The sequence below is a fragment of the Eublepharis macularius genome, chromosome 2 (assembly GCF_028583425.1).
Source record: "Eublepharis macularius isolate TG4126 chromosome 2, MPM_Emac_v1.0, whole genome shotgun sequence".
Classification (NCBI taxonomy): Eukaryota; Metazoa; Chordata; class Lepidosauria; order Squamata; family Eublepharidae; genus Eublepharis; species Eublepharis macularius.
In genome coordinates, this window is record NC_072791.1 from 83299988 (window position 1) to 83322129 (window position 22142).

At 40.8% G+C, this 22142-nt stretch overlaps 1 protein-coding gene across 1 annotated transcript in view; it reads right to left on the reverse strand.

Moving 5' to 3' along the window:
- Positions 1–22142, reverse strand: part of CD82 (CD82 molecule) — an 89846-nt gene that overhangs the window by 45442 nt on the left and 22262 nt on the right. The gene's annotated exons all lie outside the window — the stretch shown is intronic.

The following is a 22142-nucleotide window of genomic DNA, read 5'->3' on the forward strand; positions in this document are numbered from 1 at the left end:
CACTACTTGGCAGTAAAAACTAAAGTGAGGTATACTGTGTCTACTGATATATGAAACTTTTGGAGATCTGAAAAGGGTAAGGAAAGTTGCATTTGGACGTATGTCTGAAGAGGGCAGAGCATTGCTATGGTTTAGCCCAGGGGTCCCCTTTACATGCCTGTGGGTGCCATAATGCCCATCAAGTGTTTTTAGAAGGTAGGTAGCGCTACTGCCTACCAGAGCTTCTGATTCACTGTGCAGATTCAAAAAAAGTTGCTTCAGCAACAGCTGCCACTACAGCACAAGGGTCTTCACTGTGTGACTGAAGTTAAGCTGTGTGTGAGCAAGAAAATATTTTTTAACAATATGTTCATTTTAAAAGGAGTTCTGTTCAGCAGAGATCCGGCATGAAATGTTGAAGAGTTACTATTAGAGTTTTGCATAGCCTCACTCCCTGGCATTTGGTGGTTGGTTCCACCTCTTACAGCAACCATTTTGTGGCTGTGCCAACCACGCTGTAGACCCAAAATGTTGGGGACCCTTGACCAAGCCTGCATCATTGTGCCACCAAAATAATCTTATGCATCTCAAATGAAGCATGAGCTTGCAGAATGAGACAGCTTTTTTTAAAAAAGGTGCCAAGCTGCACACAGGTGAAGACAGCAGCAGCCCGTACACGGGCTTTCTCTGTGGCAACCCCTATCCTGTGGAATGACCTGCCTGAGAAAGTCAGAAGAGCCCCCACTCTGGCTTTTCGTCAATGATGCAAAACTGAACTATTCAAAAAGGCTTTTTACTCACATGTATTGTAGGGAAGATGCTTCGCTAATGAGTTAGGGACCACAGACTTTGTCACTATATTGCCTTACATATTATCTGCTGCTTTAAATATGTACTCCTACGTACCACCAGTGCTCCATGTTGTCTAATGTTAGTCCTAGAATTGATTATGTTCTGCTTCAGTATTTTTTCTACTCTGTATTGGATTCTTGCTAATACTATGTCTTTTAAATTTGTATCTATTTACCCTATGGTATTGTTTATGAAATGTCCTTGATACTGTATTGAAATGTACTTGATACTGACTGTACTAATCCCATACTGTGTAATCCGCCTTGAGTCTCAGTGAGAAAGGCGGACTATAAATGACATAAAATTAATTAATTAATTAATTAATTAATTAGTGTTCTGTAATATAATAAAGTACCCTGTGCTGAAGTAGCTGCTTCAAGGACAAAGAATAGGAAATGACAATTTTAAAAGGCAGCATCATGTATCACGTCTCAGTCTTTGGTGGTGGACTCTCCCTTTCTGCAATGAAGTCTTGGCTCCTCTAGCAGAGGAAGGAAATTGCCAATTCTCATTAACTAACTTGAGTGACCATCATTTGACAACATCCTTAATGGCCTTCTGTGGCAATGAAAAAGGAAACAAACACAACATAGTAAGATCAGCTATCCTTTAAAATTGTCTCCAGCAGATCTGCATTCAGTAAGAGCAATGCAATAAAATGAGCTTTTCTGTTCCTGTCTAAAACCCGTTTTTAATCCTATTAGATATGTAGGTTAATACTGAGGTCAGTATGGAATTGGAGCATCATTCTAACTTAATAGCACTCTCACCAGTCACCAACAGTTTTAAAAATATATCAGTTTCTTGGACACCACTTTAATTTTCTGAGGAAGGTGGAATTGATACTTGGTTCCATAACAGGGATAAATGTCTCACGTTTAGTCTGGAAACCTTTTAAGTGACATGAAAAACATTCCAACCAACATTTAGAACAAGAATGCCTACTAGTATATTTTGGCTCTGCTCTTTCAGTAAGGGAAATTTAAATTGTTTGTTCTTTTCAGGCCACATGGCATCTGCTTGAAATATTCAACTAAACCTGTTAGGAGCTGTTCTTGTAAACCTTAAGGGAAACACTTGTGTAGCAGGAAAGGGACAGAAAGCAGGTCATGTTGGATCAATGCAGTGCACATCTCAAGGCATGTGAAATCACAACCAAACAACATGCATTCTATTCTGTCCCTGAATTGTATGCATGTTCATCTGAACAAGTTGATCATTTCCAAATATTTGAGTACCACTATTTGTTACAATAGTACATTACTGCTATGATAAAAGGTATATCATGTTACATGTACCATATATTATTAAAGGACAAATTTTAATCTGTGATTAAAGTTTTGATTCATCTACTGATCAGTTAAATTTGAAGCTATAATCAGTAGTATTAAGTTTTGGAGTGGGTACTCAGCCTCTTCTGCTAATACAGATATTTCCTAAAACACAACATTTCAGAAAAGGTCTTTCCATTCATTCAAGTGAATGCAGGGGAACACAGAATCAGTTTTTCCTAACGAGATTTTAAAAAATGGCTCCATTCTCTGTGAAATGCAGCCAGAGGCTGGCAATTTTACAACTACTATTATCTCCTTTTTGTTTTAAAGAGAACTTCAGATAATCACAGGTGACTGCCGTCCACGATCCCAGAGCCTCCTTATCATTCAAGGCAAACACACACATACACACACAAAGGGAGAAAGAAACAATACAATCAAAGAACATACTAGCTATTTTGCAAGCCAGCAGGACCAGAACCAATTAAACATTCCTATGTTAGGGTCTCCCTTAACATATCTTCTAAGTGAAATGGATACAACCCCTAGTGGCTTCTGAGAAAGCCAGAGGACCCCTTATTAAAATTTGGAGAAGGCACATGACAGTTCAGCCCTGAAATGTAAGCCCATCTAGCGTCCCCTTCAAAGGAATAAAAGAGGCAGGCAAAGGATTTCACAACTCCCCCTTCCCCAAAAAGATGTCTTAGCAGAGAACAGTAAAGAGAAAATGTGAGAAGTTGTAAGATAAAAGGTTTTGAGCATGCCAGAAACTTCTTTTCTCATTGGAAGGGAGCTGCTAGATTTTCAAAAGCCTCCACAACATTCTTCTTCAAGACATCTCTGAAAAATTCAATAAAATGTTGGATTTTTTCTGTGTAAACATAAGAGACCTGCTGGATCACACCAGTAGTCCATCTAGTATAGCATACTGTTTCACACAGTGGAAAACCAGATGCCTTGGGAAGGCCAACAAGAGGCCAAGTCTTCCCTTGATATTGTCTCCTAGCACTTGTATTAAGACGTTTTCTGTCTTCTACTACAGAGTTTTCCTTTAATCACTATGGCTAGTAGCTACTGATGGAGAGTAGCATTGAGTGTGTAAGTGAGGAATTCATGCAAGTGAGGAATCCATTTAATATCTAGTCTAATGTTACCAAATCTCTTGGATGAAATTATATTATAATGTCCTATAAACTGTAGAAACATGGGCTCCTGGATTTTTAACCAGCCTGCCACATCCCATGAAATACATTTTAGACCACACCAGCCCCTTCTTCTCCACCCTCTCAACACCTGAGACTAGCCCACCTGGGGCTGGCTCCTTATTGAGCCATGATACAATGATATCAGAAGCAATATCAGCCAAGGATGTCTCCATCTGAGAGGCTACATCCAGAATAGAGAACATGTTAATTAAACATTAAACTCAGGAGGGTCATGCAGAACTAAAAAGTCAACAATTCTACTTTGTTTAGAGGTCTGAGTGGGTATAGACTCAGTCTATTTGCTAGGCCGCTTGTGTGTCCCCATCCCTCACCCTCCCAGAAAAAAGCAGAGCCCAGGATAACCTAGAATAAACTGGACACTCAAAGATAAATCAATTTACTGTCATTCAAGATGTTAACTCTTGATGAAGATGACAGGTTTTGGCCACTCTCCAAATCCTTGCAGCAAATTTTGGCAACCTTCCAGGGCCTTTCAGCTCTCTTCAAAAGTCCACAATGAGGTGCTCCAAGCAACAGACCACAAGCTCATGACTCAGTACTCTTCACTGGTGAGAACTCATACGCAGAAGACTCTCCTGAAGGTTGCCAGCTCCTGATGCATCTCTGGCACAGGCAGATCTATAGAGAGGTCTGAAATGTCTCTAACCTGCACCAGATATCTAATTCCTCAGTCCAGGGAGAACAGAAGCAAAGGGTGGAGAGGGTCAGACAAACCAAGCAACTCTAGTCCCAACGGGGGTAATAAAATTCTTTTCTCCTTTCCCCCTCTCAGCTTCTGATCATCACGTATGTTTGCTGCTAGCTCTAATATTCCTAGGAGAACTGGAATAAAAATGGCAGAGAAAAGGGCGGGGAGGTGGGGGGAATACCACCAATAGCACCCAAGGCATGTAACAGCATTGCTGAACCTGCAGAGGCTGCCTATCACACAAGGGATTCACAATGGCTTCCCTCTGTAGTTCTGTCTCAGCACAGCAGCTATCAAGCAATTTAGACTCCTAAGGTTTCAATCAGAATCCAAGATACCAAGTGCCTGGAGATTGGCACTATTCACTTTATAATCGTTTTCCAAGTTAATGCAAGGTTTCTCCCTTGTGTTGAGTCCTTAGTTTGTGAAGATAAGTAACTGCCAAAGAATGGGAGGCTGGTCTGACTTGCAGACGCTGAGTCAAGAAACCACTGGTTTTTCACGAAGTGGAGAAGGTAATAATTCTCTCCCAGTCACTCCATCAGGACTCACTGCTCAGGATAAAATAAAGATCTTATAAACACGATGTAGGCAGGATCATAGCTTCAAGCTGATTGCTCAGGTCGCCATCTTGACTTCTCTCTCAACCTCTAATACACAGCATTCTAAAACTAATGTCATACAAGCAGACGGTGTAGTGCTCAACACGTGAAATGAACCCAATACCCAGGTCAAGCCACCATCTTATATTCCTACTATTCAGGTTTCAAATCAGCCTTAAAGTAGCTGCAACTTCAATGTATCAGCCATCACCATCCTAATACATACTCTCAATGGCTCGAACATCATTGATTAGGGTTTCTTACCTTGAGTCTGTATTGCTGTTGCTGAAGAATGGATATGAACACTCCTAAGCTCTGTTATTGGTAATTGGTTATTTTTTAAACCCAAAAATAATATCTGGAAGCCCTGGATCCCCTTCATGACCTGACTTTTGACTTCTTTCCCGTGCCTTTTCATGGGGCTCAAGACTCTTCAACTTAGATTGGATCAGACCCCTGCTTAGGGAACTGTAATTCACATTTGTTTACTTGGCTGTTATGGGCCACTCAAGCCTATGCTATTGATCAAAAGTGTTTGGCTGCTATAACCCTGTTGTTCTCTTATCTTCCTCACTGCTTGCACCTCTTAGCCCATGCACACTCCAACAGAGGCTTAGCATCTGAGCCTATGCATGAAGTTCCATTGAACTGAATGGACTGACTATGCATATGATCGCAGAATGGACTGACTATGCATATGATCGAAGATTGTTTGTCTTCCCTTCCACCTCCCACTCTGCCTAGTAAATGAAAGAAGAAACTTCTCCCTTTTCTCTGGTCCTAGTGGTTGTAGTTATTTTGCAAAGCAGCAGCTGCTCATCATTTTGATAACAAAGTGGTCAACTGGCGACACAAATAGCCAAAGACTGGACAGACTGAAGAGGAGGAAGACTGCAGAAGCTGCTGCTGCTTGTCTTGTAAAGAACGCAACACAGCAAACAACTTTCTCAGGCCTCTGAACAGTGATCTGGGAGTATACCGCCTCACTAGAATCTACTTCCAAATGAACAGACAGCTTCCAGATACAACCAGTTCTTTCATGTTAAGCATCTCTAGTTCTTTCCAAGCCACTGCAGGCAGTTTTTCTGGTAATACAGAAGGTGCTGTTTGTTTCCACCCAGAAATTTGGAAGCCAAGGATGATAGAAGCCAAACTCAACTCTAGCCCCTTCAGGAACTCCCTGGCTGGCAAGTTTACCACTATGGGAGAGAAATGGAGATTTTATTCTGATACTGCAAGATTTACAGAATTTAAACAAAAAAGGAAAACAAGTCCTAGCCATGGATGTGCTTAGAGACACTTAATCAACAAGGCCATATGGAACTCACCCACTGACTGTGGCTAGCCGCCTCTCTTTGCTCACTCCACAGTATTTCAACTGAAGAGAGCAAGAACTTACTAGAGGTAAACAGAAAGGAGATGAGTTGGCTCAATAAGCAACATCCACTATTGCTGCATATTAATTTCCTTGACTAGATCAGTTTGACTTTCAATCCAAGCTTATTTTTAAGGTATGGAAAAGAGGATGCCAAACAGAGGGCCAGGTATGCTGCTCTGTTTTAGAAGCACACGACACGCTCATAAACGTGCTGTGAACTAATGAGCAGTGGCAGAATTAATGACTCTTTTGTTTGCTAACAGCATGTTCCCTAAGGGCAGCAATCCCTGCAGACTCTGGCTACCCATCAGGTTAATCAGGTGCACACTACAAAACTGGGTGTGTACGGTCAGCTTTAATCACTCTAGGTTACAGGATTAACAAATAATCCAAGCACACTGGTTTTGTAATTAAATGTGTCCTGCCAGAGTAATTTCATTATCTATCAACACAGATGACTGTGAGACCTAGCTGCCAAGTCAACTGCAAGCATGATCTGGACAGTTTCCAGGAATGGAGCTTTTTCTAGCTATCTATTCAAAGAAAGGAAGACAAGTTATTTATGGGGGGGGGGGATCATACCCTGATGTGTTCTCATCAATTTCCTACTCATCCAATCTAGTACCTTATGGCAGAGAAGAGGGAAATACAATACTTGGTTTCTAGTTACTAAACAGGATTGCCCCTGGCAAAGTAATACCTGAAGGAAAAAAGTAAAGATTGATACAAGACACTCACCCCTTTTGTTACTAGATCTCCCTTTGTTTCTGATTGCAAAGAAATTTTTTGTTTTGTTGCTTGCCTCATGGCTGTACCCCAATTGTTTTTATCATCTCAATACACAACCAGTGTCTAAGGAAGAAATCCTGTGGTATTTTAGAGGAGCAAGATTTAAGTTCAGTAGCACCTTAAAGATGATTTCCAGGTATAAGCTTTCAAGAGTCAAGCTCCCTTAGCCCTTGTATCTGAAGAAGGGAGCTTGTGTCTTGAAAGCTTATACCCTGAAAACCTGGTTGGTCTTTAAGGTGCTACTAGACATTTACTGCAGATCAACACAGTTACCCACCTGAAACTTTTCTATCAAAATTTATTCAAACATAAGCTTTTGAAAGTCAGAACTCACTTCATCAGATGCATGAAATATTTTATTTTACTTCATTAATACCTTTTCCTTTCTCCCCAACAGGGAACCCAAACGGCTTACATCCTCCTCTTCTCCATTATTTTCACACAAGAACACAGTGAGGTAGGGTTGCTAGATGGCTCTCCCCACCCCCACCCCCGCTGCCCAACCCAACAGCGATCCTGGCACTTATCAGTGATTTATTTCCTTCATGCGAGCACACTTCTGGCCCCAGAGTGATGATGTCATTTCTGTGACATCATCACTGGAGCGTAAGATGCTGGACAGGAGGGCTGGCTGGCTGAAACAATTATAGCAGCTGTTCTAACAGAGATGATAGAGACAAATCTACTTAATGTTAGGCAACACAGTTAAGGGCCATGTCAGAGAAAGGGCATGTTGGCAAAAGGTTTCAAGGCAGCAGCAGAATAATGCTACATGCACAAATATTCATGGGGGAAAGTTTAGCTAATAGTACACTGCCAAACACAAGGAAATAGTACTATACATTTCACTGTGTAACACGCTGACACATTAGAAAATGAGACCATGTCAGATTCTACCAGGTGTTTCAGACCGCAAATATGTTTGTTGGGAGTTCTTCTGTAGAACAATAGGAAGAATTCTCTCTTCTTTAAAGACAATCCATTATGACTAATCAAAAGTCAATGAAGTCCATATGATAAATAAGAAAACAAAGTAAGGATGAAACTTTAGAACTGGAGCACATAGTGTTAGATTTTCCTAGGCAGGAATTGCTCAAATGGCCAGAATCACACTTTTTAACAAGGAGACTACTGAAAGTTGCCTTTGCTATAGAAAATGGTTCCTTGAAGGAAGGGTGAACCATCCTTCACCAGTAAAATTGGATAAGGACTTTGTAAGTCATACAGGATAGAAGGGTAAGGTTCGGAAATGGTTTAATAATTTAAATTGTACAACAGCTTTTATGACAGAGTGGCTTACAAACATGACTAAAAGTGAATGACAGCACTGAAATGTTTTCATGTTTACTGCCTTGGGTGCCCTGAATTAGGTGGTAAGGCAGCATAGAACTGTTTTAAATAAATAAGTAAATATTAAAATAGAAGGCATGACAGGTCAGGACAGACTAGAACAAATAAAACAGACCTAAGACAATACATAAGAACCAGAACACCCAGAAAGGCAATCATTAAGCTACCCTGGGCCCAGACTACTTAGGGTTTTAAAGGCCAAAGTCAGTTCTAAACTGAACATGGAAAACAATAAATTACTCTAGAGTGAGAATGCCAAATGGTGTTTTCAAACACTATTGAAATGCAGCCCTAGATAGACTGTGTTATAGTACTCTAGATGTCGTAAATAGCTATGGCTACCTCCACTCTGCTACAGCTAGCATCAGAACAGACAATCCTTTCACAACTGCCACCTGGCCATCCCACAACATCCCCAAACTGCAGACATGGGTTTTCAGGGGAAAAAAATAATAATCCCATCCTATTTTTTTAGACTGCACTTTTCCTTCAATGAGCTCACAGTAGCACTTCAGCTCCAACCATTCAAATGAGGAAGGACAGGCTGAAATATTGTAGCCTATCCAATGTCACTCAGTGAATGTCAAGGCTGAATGAAGATTTAAAGTGTATTTTAAATAAATATTTATATGTCTACCATTTTCCTGAGCATCCCAGACCCCAAGGCCCAAACCTAGGTCTCTTTATATACACATACATACATTCTAGCCACAGTATCATAGACAAAGAATTCAGAGTCTTTAATTGTGCAACACCCAGCCTCTGATTGCTAAGGAGACCACTGTTGATAATCTTGGCACCTGCCATTAAACACAGAACACTTCAAATCAGTCACCAGTGGAGGAGAAGTATCAGATGTGGAGAGACAGACATTCCTTCTTACTTAGTGGATTCTGCACCTTGGGAAGAAAAAGTTAAATGTACAAACACTGTAAAAGAAATGCAGGCCAAGAATTTTTAGTTTCCACCTAGGACTGGAATCTGGATACACCCCTAGAAGTTGTTATGGCCCTTGCCCCACATATGTTCAAAAACATCTCTAGTTACTTGATGCACAGAGCAAGTTTAAACACTCTCAAACTCCCCTCTGGAACCGTTTCTGAAATAAGCATTGTATCCTAGGAAAATCTAACAGAGGGATAGGCAAAGTCAAGGCCAATCCAAATAATAGTTCTGCCTGGCCCTTAGTATCCCCATCATTCTTAAATCAAGGTGTGGTTAAGTTTGTCCAATGTTTTAAAGTTTCAGAGGGAAGAAAAACAGGCCTGTCTGAGAGCATGAAACAGCAATGCACAAGATCACTGTCAATCTAGGTCCTAAGCAGAAGTCCATTTGCCCACTTCAGCTTATACATGTGCTTCATACTTCTGAAGTTTACACTGAGGCAATGAAAGCTCTATTATATTTAGCTGAGGGTGAAAATCACGTTGGCTCCAAATCACAGTCCAGGAAATCAGTATCCACCAACTAATACAAAAGATGGTCATTGTAATGTTTTGCATATAATTAAGGTTGAATATTTTATTTCTGCTTGCTAATTTGGGGGGTTTGATCATTATCACTGCAAGTTTAAAAGTAGACCTCTGAAGAAAGAAGGAGGGGGGCTGGATGGGTGAATGGAGTGTGATATGATTGGAAAGTTTAATGAATGAATGAATGAATGAATGAATGAATGAATGAATGAATGAATGAATGAATGACAGCAGCTGTACCCTAGGGGGGCAAAGTGAACTGTAGTTTATAGTCATAGAGGGAATGATTTTTCAGTTACCCTTTGTATATTTTAGAGCTGGGGACCCCAACCTTTTTGAGCCTGTGGGCACATTTGGAATTTTGACACAGCGTGGTGGGCGCAGCAAAAAATGGCTACCACAAAATGTCTGCTGCAGGAGGCAGAGCCAACCACAAAATTGCGGCTACAGTTTACCTTCAGTCACACAGTGAAGATCCTTGTGCTGTGGAAGCAGTTTCTACCAAAGCAATGTTTTTAAAAATCCGCACAGCCAATCAATACTCAAATAGTCAATCTGAAGAAATGCTTTGCAAAAGCTCCACCCATTTTCTAAGAACAATTGGAGGGAACCTGAAAGGTATTGGCAGGCACAACTGTGTCCATGGGCACCACATTGGGAACTCCTGTCTTAGAAAAAGGTTATTCTGATTCAGTCAGGTAACCTCAGTGGAGCCTGAACTGTCTGTGTATTTCTGAGAAAAAGTATTTATTCTGCAAAGTTCAATGAAACTGTGTTCCTAAAAGTCTTTGTGTTTCTCAGAGAAAGGATTCTGGCTAAATCAGGCAAGCTGTGTGGAAGCCTGAGAGTCTAATTCTGTCTAAGTCAGATCTCGTCACATGTCAGAAGTGAAGCAGGGTTGGCCTTGGTTCGTAATTGGATGGGAGCCCTCCGACAAAGACCAAGGTTGCAGAGGCAGGCAATGGCAAACCACCTCTGTTAGGCTCTTGCCATGAAAATCCCACCGGGGTCGCCAGAAGTCTACTATGACTTGAGGGCCCTCTCCACCACCAGGAAAACTGTGTGTGCAGACAGTCTGTGTATATCTGAGAGCGAGATCATTCTATCTAGGTCAGACAAGCTGTGTGGGAAGGCCTGAGTGAATCTATTAGCGTGGATGTGAAAAGAGTTTATACTGTTAGTAAAGAGCTGTGTGGAAAAGTATGGAGTTTGTGAAAATACCTTGGTCCAGCATATCTATGGAACTGCCTATCTTCCTATGTTCCTACAAGGTAGCTTCACTCATCTGAACAGGGCCTTTTGCAGGAGCCACCTTGCACATGGGCAAAATGAACAGCTGCCCATACATGTGCATTCTCTGTGGTGGCCCCCACTTTATGGAATGACCTACCTAAGGAAGTTAGGAAAGCTCCTGCTCTCTTGGCCTTCCACAAACTACGCAAAACAGAATTATTCAAGAGGGCTTTTTACTCAGATAGGGCTGCACTGCAAGGAAGTGGTCTCAGAGGGATGTATCAGTAGAGGGATTGGGATCATAGCACTCAGTAGTAAAATCTATGTGTTGCTTCAAGTATGATCCCACTGGGTAGTTCTAGATTGTTTTATGTTGTTATATCATTCTTAGAATGGCTTATGCTGTTTCAGCATGTCCCCCATGCTGTATTAGATTTCTGCTGGATTAAATCCTTGCACATTTGCATGTATAGGTCCTATTACATTGCTTATTGAAATGTCCTTGAAACTGAGTGTACTAATTCAAACTGTGTAATGTACCTTGAGTCTCAGTGAAAAAGGTGGACTATAAATAAGGTTTAGCAAAAGGTTTTAAAAGGTTTAAGGTTAAAACTAACAACAAATCATTATAGAGTGGTATCAAAAATAAGTAAATGATTACAGTAATCCTTGACAATACCTATTGTTAAAATATCTATTCCCCTAGTCTAAGCTGAACACAAGAGACAACGAAGTTGACTATAGTTGCTTTGCCCACTGCGCACACAAGCTAATCAGAAAATGAGAAGAGTCATGCAGACCATAAGATCCTGCAGAAATGAAAATTTTCTTCCTCATTTACATATATTAAACATCCATCACCACAGCTGGCAACAACCAGCATAGGTGGGTGTGTTACAGTATCTGGAACATTTAATTCTGTTCATACAGAATCCTGATAGGAGAATGAAGGAAGAATTTCCTGCTAACTTGCTTCCTTAATAGTCCATTATTTTTAAAAAGCTACATTGGACACCTTCAACAGAATGCCATCAGTCATCTCAGTGCTGTGAAGGCTCCAGAGTGTCTAAGACATACATAAATCCCATTGTAAAGTTTAGAACCACTATTAAATGCCATCCTTGTTAGTTACCAGATGTGGTTAAGTATCTATATAAAACTCTGGTGTCCTACTACTGAAATAGCCAAGCTACGATACTGGCAAGCCAAACCTCTAGACAAGCATTACTACTGAAGGAGACAGATGTGTTAAGTCCAGTGAATGACAAAGTCAAAAGCAGACTGCTTAAGCATTTACACATGCGGGAACTAGGCTGTTCCAAAACTGGAGTTCACCTAATCTATATAATTATGTATGTGAGAAGGAAATGCGATCTGCACTGGACTTACTAAAGAAAAGACTTTTTGAAAAAGAATTAAATACCTGTAGCTACAGATTTTGGATCTCACTAAGTAATTTGGTCTCCCCCTCCCATGTCCAGCTATCCTCTATTGCTCCCGTTTTCCAAGTTTACTGACCGCTTGCTGAAATGAGCAATCTTCTATTGAAACCCAAAGACCAAAGCCAGGTTTGTACAAATTATGTATGGGTGTTTTCCTCATAAAAAAAGTGCTTGAGGCAAGAGCATTTGAACATACGCCAACCGCTTAAATCGACAGTCCATAAAAAGCTTTCTGCCGCACTATGGCTCAAACACAAAAGCAAGATGTGTAGTTCCTTAGGACCACTGTCCATACCTACTGACTAGGCTACCACCAGTGAGAGATGGATCTGAGGTTTGAGCATTATTTGGATGCAGAAAGTAAGACTGAGAATAGAGAAAGAAATACTTGGTTTCCAGTATGATTCAAGGAAACCCATCACATTCTGTTTGATTTATCTGCTGGGTAGTACTGGCCCTGCATCCAGAAAAAAAGTTATACAATATAGTGTGTGTGGCACCAGCCATGACTGATAGTGCAGGGTGTAAATTTGTTGCCGCAAAGGTACTGTTGTAAATGGTTGATACTACACTTATGCTGTAGCACTGTGGCATAGCACATGCTCAATCCAATCTCTGGCATCTAAATCAACATAGCGATGACCAGGCTTTGTGGATGAGCAAGTTAATCTACCAGCAGCTCAAGTACATATACAGTGTCTTGGTATACAGTAGGACTTGTACCATCCTACCAGCAAAGCCAGTTTCACAAGAGAGAATGCCATGTTCACTGTACCTGGGATTAGATGCAGAACTGTGCACATTACAGGTAGGTGGTTGATCCCAGTAGTTTACTGAAGCAACATGATAGTATTAGTCATTTACAGACCTGCCAAACCTCATACTGAGCCGTGCCACTTACGATCAGGATCATTCCACACTGCCTCCCATTCTTTGCACTGTGATCAAACAGCCATGAGAAAGCCAATTCATCACTTTGACTGTAAGAGTCTGTGTAGAAGGAGCTCTGGCAGGGCAAACGGGGTGGGGGGAGAGGATACATATGGGATAAGTTCCATTGGAATTTGGCAGCTGAAGAAGAGGCAGAGAAGACTGCATTTGTTTCAGAAGAAAGAAGGGAAGGTTTAAAGATTTTCAGACTTTCACATTGGGCATTCTGTTTCGGCAGCTGATTGTTTGGAAATGTGTTAACCAGAAATAAAGGCAGGCTGGGTGGCCCTTTCTAGTTGCTAAGCTGTCCTATGTTCCAAGTTCCCAAAATGGAGAACAAGATAGTTACAAATCCTGTCTGAAAAGAACTGAGTCCACAAGATCTCAGACAGAAGTCAGCAAGTTTAAAGACTTGGTTAAGCTTGCCACTGTGTCAAGGGAACATGTTCTTGAACTATATGGACTCAGCTCCATATATGTGAGCCAAGGAAGAAGAGAATTCCAGGAGACTGTAGAGCTTTCATGTTGCTGCTCTTCTTAAAAGAATAAATAGCGCCTCTGTTGTTAGTATCCTGAACTTGACACATGAATTTGCCTTATACTGGGTCTATCAAAGTCAGGATCGTCTATTTTGACTGGAAAACAGTCTCAGGCTGAGATCTTTCACATCATCTGATCCTTTTAATTGAAGATGCCAGGAATTGCATCTAGGACCCTCTACACACAAAGCCTATGCTATATTACTGGTGCTGGATGTTGGTTTCCAAGCTTCACAGCTTTTATATCATACGTGCTGCTGCTAATTTTTTTTTAACTTGCTGTAGCTTGAAGTAGATTCCTCCATTAGGGTTGTTGGGGCTGCCTCTAAGAGAAAGAGAATATATAATATAAAGAGCCACTGCACTCACCAAAGGGCTTGCTTCTCATTGCTGTCACTTTCTGAACTCCAGTACTGGCAGGTGGCAAACTATGGAAGTGAATGGGCTATAGTGGGGTAAAAGTATGCAACACAAGGTGCTTTGGCACACCAAAGAGAAAAAGGCAACGTTGACGTACAGAGATTTTGTGTAGAATTTTTTCAGATGGAACTGTGTTTGTAAGAAACTTGTATAAAATGCTGCTGCTTCAATTGTTTCCATTCAAATTTTAACAAGATAGCTTACTTCTAGTATTCAGACTTTCAGAAGCTTCCATTTAAGTGATTCTGGTTAACTTTTTGAATCCTGTGTATCCAAATTGCATCTCCTGGGTATCCATTTGGGGGAAAAAACCCTAGTATTTAAACACCCTTCTGGTCTCAGTAGCTGGCAAAGGGCAGTTATGATTGTATGGAGGAATGCAGAGTTTAAAGGAAAGAGTTTTAAAGTTAGTAATGCCATGCTTTATTGTTTTACATCAAGTAAACTTTGCACTCTGAGCCCAACATAATCTTGGATCCATGTATAAACATGTATGTATTTGCCTCAGAATACAAGGGTGACTAACAACAATAAATGACTTCAGGTTAAGGATAGATATTCCTCACCCAGCATCATGCTTTAGTCAAATAAGCACCCTCCCAGTACATTTCCTTTAAAAAGAGAACACACAAATCAGGAGATCCAGTTGTGGAACTCCTGCACAATATGTAGCTGGGCCCTTCTGTTCAGCTTTCCAGTAGATGACCTAGAAGACCTGGTGAGAGGGAAAAAAAATATCGGAGTGACAACTAATCAAGTGTATTTCTCAGCATGCCTAGAACCACAACCAGAGATCAGATCCAAAGCCTGTATGCTCTTTGCTCCCCTTGGATTCCATCCAACTTCCACGGTCCCTGATGCAGATCAAACTGTTGCTCTGTTATGCTCAAAATGACCACAGGTCAGCCTCAATGTCCATGGGGGTCTGTTTAGCTTAGCGGTTGCCAATGTTTGCTCCAGTAAACAGACTTTAATATTTTACCCAAAAGCTAGGTCCTTCCATTGAATTCTGCAAAATCTTCTTAATGTTTATTTGAACTCAGCAAAGAGTATAGAAGATGGCAAGGTAGAAGGAGGAAAAAACATAACAGAGGGGGCAATGAAAGTGGCAAGCAAGGAGGTAAGAGTGCACATCTCTTATTAACAGCCAAGTCTAATAATATTTACATATTTGAGCATCATGTTGGCATTTTAATGCTTTGTCTTGGATATTAACACTATCAGTATCAATCACTGTTCACAACTGTGGAATACACAAAGTGTTCAGTAAAACGCAACTGCCAGTATACAAACAGTCATGCCAGTATACAAACGTTAATCCCCCAAGCAAGTGTTGTATCTAAATCTAAAATCAGAAATGTCTGTTTCATATCCAGAGTTCAGTTTGGCTAGTTTCTTTCACATCCCAGCATTACACATGCAGGCTATGTCTCAGTTTATGATCTCTCTCCTCTTCATGGTAAGGAAGAAGTGATTTGGGAGAGTAAAAAAGCCAAGGCCATTTGATGTTTTGCTTTATAGAGGAGCACACTGCCATCTCATCTGCATGCATCCAGCACTATTTTGATTTTGTGAAACCAGCGAAATCTTGCTTTCTGAAGGCTGTGTCTACCCATGTACGTCTTGGCATTTCCTTGCTGTTTTTCCCTTGGATTTATTCTGAATGTCACAACCTCACACAATTAGCTGTTCTGACTCCAATTATATCTTGCTTCTCAGACTGCCGTACAAATTGTCTGTTCAAGGCTCACTTTCAGAGTCTTTAACAGTTTAACAGTTTTCTCTTTCTGTAAACATAAGGATACCTATTACATAAGATTACTCTCGAAAGATCTACAGATTTTACCACTGGGGTAACAAGTATTCACTTTATTTTTGCAAAAGAAAACTGTTAGAGTTTTGTGTGTGCACGCAAGGTATATGCGGTCAAGTTGCTTCTGGCTTATAGTGAATCTATGAATTAACAACCTTCAAAATGTGGGATTCACTGGAAAAACTCAGCACAGAAAGATCAGTGCTTGGGTAAAAAATAACTCCACAAATACAAAACACATTAATGATTAATGAAATGTTTAAAGCATGCCAACTTCTGCTTCTAAACACACAGATTTGAAGGGCTGATACTTCACTACCCAAAGATACATTGGAATTGGGCCTGGGACAGTAAACTACTCCAAACCACGCTACTATTGATTTTTTTTTTACAGTTCTCCTAAGTTAAACAAACTGTTCTTTTCAGTGTACAATTTTTAGAATTACTATTTACATAGCTCGATGCTACAATGCAACACACATCTTGAAAAATGAATTTGAAGACACTGGCAAGACTAAATATTACTGTGATTAGAGTTTGCCATCCAGGCAAAAGTTTATTGATAACTTTAGAGATAGGGAAGCCTTTCTAGAAGGATTTAATACAATAATCTGTAAGAGCCAAGGAAAAATTCTTACAAAGACGATCTTGTGTACCACTGCCTTCCTACCCAGCACACAGGTTGTTTGAAGATAGCTGGAAAATTGCAGATAGGATTGCTGCAACTTTAGTACAGACAAATATAATCCCCTTCCTTTTTAATGAAAGCCGTAATCTTCAGTGTCTGCAAGGGAGCAGAGGATACTTGCCAAGGATTAAATTGTACTTCCAGATGTACAACTGAGGGCTCTTTGCTCACTCGTTGGTGCACTGAACCAAAAACCCACTTAAACAATTTGTGTGCATGAAGCAGAAAGAGTAGCCAGTTCTCACAAACTCCACCTGAAAGGCTTTAAAAGACAGACTTTATGCACACTCTCCTATTATTAGGGTACACTTCTGAGATACAGAAATGCAATTTTAAATACACTTCTCTACATTTTTAGAATCTCTTGATATAGAGGAAAGTATATTGAAAACCTGCATTTGTCTCATTTATGAACATGTGCTATCCAAAATGCATGTAGTCCGAGACTTCCGGCTTGGGAATCATGGTGGTCTGACGCAGTTCGGGGAGCTGAGCTGTCCAAGTTGCTGTTTGTCAGGGCTGGTGGGGTGTTAGATCGCCCACCCCTGGTCTCAGGCGGAGAGCAGGCAAGAACGCTTGAGACCCCGAGGGCGTGTAGATCTTGGCTGAGGGGGGGGGGGTTCTGCGCAAAGGATTCCCTCCCAGCCTTGAGGTCCCGCTCTAAGAAGGGTGGCAGAAATCTCTGCAGCAGCTTTGGAGTCATTGAGTTGGCACAGGATCGCCGTACCCAAGCTTCAGCAACTAATTTGGACTAATCTGAATATCTGAAACAGTGATTACAACCCAGAAAAGCCCCGGCAAGGTAAAGATCGTTATCTCTTCTACGAGTTTGAAATTGGACTAGAGGATTTAAATTCAAGCAGAAATTTAAAGTAGAAAGTTTAAAAGGACTAATTAAGTTCACCCCGGTAAAAGGACTGTATGAAAAGAAGCTTTTAGAAACAAATTAGAGGCGAAGAAAGGATTATTATTTACATACCTGTGGTTTAAAGAGATAGCGAACTGTGGGAACGAAGAAACATGGTGAGAGAAAGTAGCGGTGCGACAACAGGGAAGGAACAGGAAGTGCGTCATAAACATCGAGATGCAAGGCTAGAGCGGCTGTGAAGGTAAAGGTGGAAGCGGAAGTGTGCCATTTTGAAAGAGGGCAAGGGCAAGCCCTCATTGCAACCGGAAGTGGGCCATCTTGGAGAAGGGTAAGGGCAAAGCTTCGATTTAAAACCATAGAGAAAAGACGGCCGCCATTTTGGACAGTTAAAGCGCTAACTTTTGGACAAAATATTAGCAAAACAAGAAATTTAATTTGGGAACTTAAATATTTAAGCCACGGAATTGCGAAAGAGAGCAGACTCGTGGGAGTGGAGCAAATCGAGCCCCACGATGTCGAAAAAGGACTGGCAGTTGGCATTTGATAATTTGGATAAGAAAGAGGCTGAAGGCAACGAAGAACTAAAAGATGTAATACAAGAGATGATGAAGGATCTCAAGGAGACAATTAAATCTGAAGTGGCGGAGTTAACAAAGAGTATCGACGAGGTCAAGAAGGAACTACAGACGACGCAGCAAAAAGTTAATGAGGTGGAAGAAAAGATGGAGAAGCTAACCACCACATTTAAAGCAGAAACTACAGGCTTGAATGAAAGAGTGGTGGTGATGGAATGTAAATATATGGAGAGACAACTTAGATTTCGTGGCGTTCCGGAGGAGGAGGGGAAGGTAGCCCAAGAACAGATATCAGAAATACTAGCAGAATTCTTGAATAAAACCATGGAAGAGATCGTAGGACATGTGGACGTGGCGTACAGAATTAATTCAAGATGTGCAGCTCAAAAAAATCTGCCTAGAGATATGATTGTGCAGTTTACTACCAAAAAAATGAAAGAAGATATTGTGAGCAAGCAATTTCAAAACCCACTGGTAATGGAAGGAAAAAAGGTGAGAATAATGAAGGAGTTACCTAAAAAAATCCTGATAGAAAGGAAAAAATATAGAGATCTGACTCAGATTTTGAAAGAGTTGAATATAAGATACAGATGGGAGATTCCAGAGGATCTGAGTTTTGAATTTCAAGCAACTAGGAGAACTATCAGATCGCGGCATGAGATGGAGACGTTCTTGTTGGACAATGACAAAGACTTACCTAAAAGACCCAGAATTTGATTATGGAGTGTAAAGTAATATCATGGAATGTAAACGGACTTAACTCACCTTCCAAGTGTAAAGCTATTTTTCATTGGCTATCCAAGCAACGTTGTAATATAATTAGTTTACAAGAGACCCATGTTAAAAAACAAGATCAAAAGTACTTAAAAAATTACAAATTAGGAAAAGAATTTGTCGCCGCAGCAAAACAGAAAAAAAGGGGAGTTGTGTTATATATCAAGAAGGAGCTGCAACTTAAAATGATATTTAGAGACCCTGAAGCCAGATATCTTGCGGTGGAAATTATTTGGAACTCCCAAAAGACACAAATAGTAGGGATTTATGCACCAAATGGAGCTAAAGACAATTTTTTTAAAGAATTACAGAAGCAATTAGATGGAGTGACTTATTCACAAATAATCCTGGCAGGGAATTTTAACGGAGTGGTAAATTTACAGGAAGACAAGAAAACAAAGGGGACTCAAAAGAAACGGGGATTATTGCCAAAATCTTTTTTTGAAATACAAAAACAAGAAAATTTGGAGGATGTGTGGAGAAGAAATAACTCCAAAGCCAAGCAATTTACCTATTATTCGGCAAGGCACTCGTCACTATCGAGAATTGATATGATCTGGGCCTCTAAGGAATTGGCAATATGGACGAAAGAGGTTGAAATTATGCCCAAAGTAAGCTCAGATCACAATCCAGTTATGTGGAGATTTGGAAAAGGTATTAAAAAAATTAGATGGAGAATTAACGAAGATTTACTGCAACAGGAGGGCAATTTAGATTTGTTACAGAAAGAAACCAGATTTTTTATAGAATATAATTTGGATAAATCTGTAGCAGTTCTGCTGCTACAAACCAACACAGCAAACTCCTTTGAAGCCTCACACAAGCCAATTAATCTCCATACCAAGAGGAGATGTTTACATTTACTAGCAAAGGAATGTTTTGGTTACATCCCCCTCTCTCCCCCCCCTAACTGCATCTTCTCTCTCCTCCCCTTCTCCCTCCTCCTCTTCTATATTTGACCAGTTTCTGTACCATGTATCTAACGAAGAGAACTTGATTCTCGAAAGCTTATGCTACAATAAAATTGGTTAGTCTTAAAGGTGCTACTGGGCTCTTTTTGATTTTGCTACCACAGACTAACACGGCTAACTCCTCTGCATCCACATATACTATTTACTTCATTTATACATGGACTTCCTTGTTGGAAAACAAGGCAGATTGCAGAAATAGAAAACAATGCAATAAAAACCATAAACAGTAATAAAACTGTCTTATAAAATTAGAGGTCACTGAAATAGCATGATATTCCACCTAATGTTTTCTAGCCATTAAGATTACAATTCTAGTCCTTTTTATTTAAAAGCCTTCTTTTTTAACACTTCCATTTCATTGAACACTTCCATTTTACTACCACCCTATTATTTTTTTTTAAAAGCCCTCCTGAAGACTTCCATTGTACATATTTTGCAGAATAATACTTCCTGATCTCATCAGGCTATTCCACACCAGGTAGGAGCTACCATTGAGAACGGACCTTTGGACACTTACCGTGAAGGGTCCTTCTCCTCTGAGGAAAGGAGGACATCTTGGGTGATTCCCACCATCCAATCAGGGAGGCAGGAACTAACTTTCTTCCTCTTCCTGTCTAGCCTGTGGGACCACCCTCTCTTCAGTTCAGGTGACTCCACAAAGCAGTAACATTGAATTTATCATTCAGCAACTGTTAATACTGAGAGAAAAAACACCTGTTGCATTAACATGTACTGTAAATAAAGCATAACCCGGAGGAGGTATAAGAATGAGGCAGCAGGGTAGAGAAGGACGGAGACCCGGGGAGGGCAAGATGTCCTCCTTTCCTCAGAGGAGAAGGACCCTTCACGGTAAGTGTCCAAAGGTCCGTTCTCCCTCTGAGGCGGAGGACATCTTGGGTGCTCCCAAAGCAGTTTCCAGTTTCTGGGTGGAATGTGGTCTTCGTCCATGATCATGCACTGCAGTACTTTTCCACTATAGTCGGTGTCCGCTGAATCATATAGATTCGATTTGTAGCATCTTAATAAGGTCAAGACTGACAAACTTGCAGCCTTCTTCTACAAAAGTGTTCCCGTGTAACGCTGCACTGGTAGTAGCACTGCTCAAAGAGTGAGCTGGTATTCCACAAGGAACCTCTGCGAAAAGAGTTTTTAGGAGTTTCGATAGTGTATGTTTTGCTATTGGCACCTACTGCTGCTGAAGACATTTTCTTCCCTAAACTGAGATGAGATATATTTAAGAACAGTAAGACTGACTTTCTAATTTGCACTATTCGGAGCAGAGGCCTTAATCCTCCTTCTGACATCTAGGTTGTGTTAGAGCCTCTCCCTCGTCTATTTAGGGTACAGGTATAAATATGGTAGCCTTATCTCTTGCAAACTATGAAGTTTGGAATACGGTTTTGGAAGACAGCACGAGGCATCACCTTACTAATGGGAAAGATACAGAGTTCAGGTCTGACTAAATCTTCTGGCAGACACGAACATAATAAGGAAGATAGTCTTCATTCTCAGCCTTCTCAGGGGAACATCCTTGACTGGTTCAAATGGATGCTTGGTCAGGGCTGTGTAAAATGTCTACTGAGTGAGGACTTCCCAATAAGAGTTGTAAATTCTGAGCATAAACTGTTTTCTGAATGCTAGGAGAGTGTTGGTCACCTCTCAGAAATATCCCCATCTTAGGAAGGCGTTCCTTTCTATTTCCACACGGTTAAGCAGAGTAAGTCTAAATGAGGGAGCCAAATTGGTCCCTGCTGTAACTTGACCGAAGAGGTCAGTAGGGTGAAAGGTGGAAATATCACCATCTGTTGGAGGGTGGAAAGGCATGGTCTGTTACTAGTAAGGGTAGTAATACATAGAGGAGGCCTAATGGCCACTGCAATGTCAGGGCATCTGCTTGTGAGTAGAACAAATCTTGTCATGTACCCCGGTAGTTGATGGCTGTGTTGGGGCGCACACAGGTTCATGAGGTGTTGTGAAGTGCAATGTTATGAGATGTTTCTTAAGGGACTATTCCCGTTCTCCCCTCAGCCAGTCTGCCCGGGCATTGGATATGCCTTTGATGTGTACAGTTCTGATTGAAGCTAGGTGACCATCCTCCCAGGTAAGTATCCTTGCTGCCACCTGTGTCACTTCAAGGTCTTCAATCCCCCCTGCTTGTTTATATATATTTTGTCTGCAACCTTGTCCATACAGAGCTCTGAACTGGAACAGGGCCAGACAAATTGCTCCCCTTTCTACGTCATTGATAGGAAGACATGCCTAACCTGATTCTTACACCT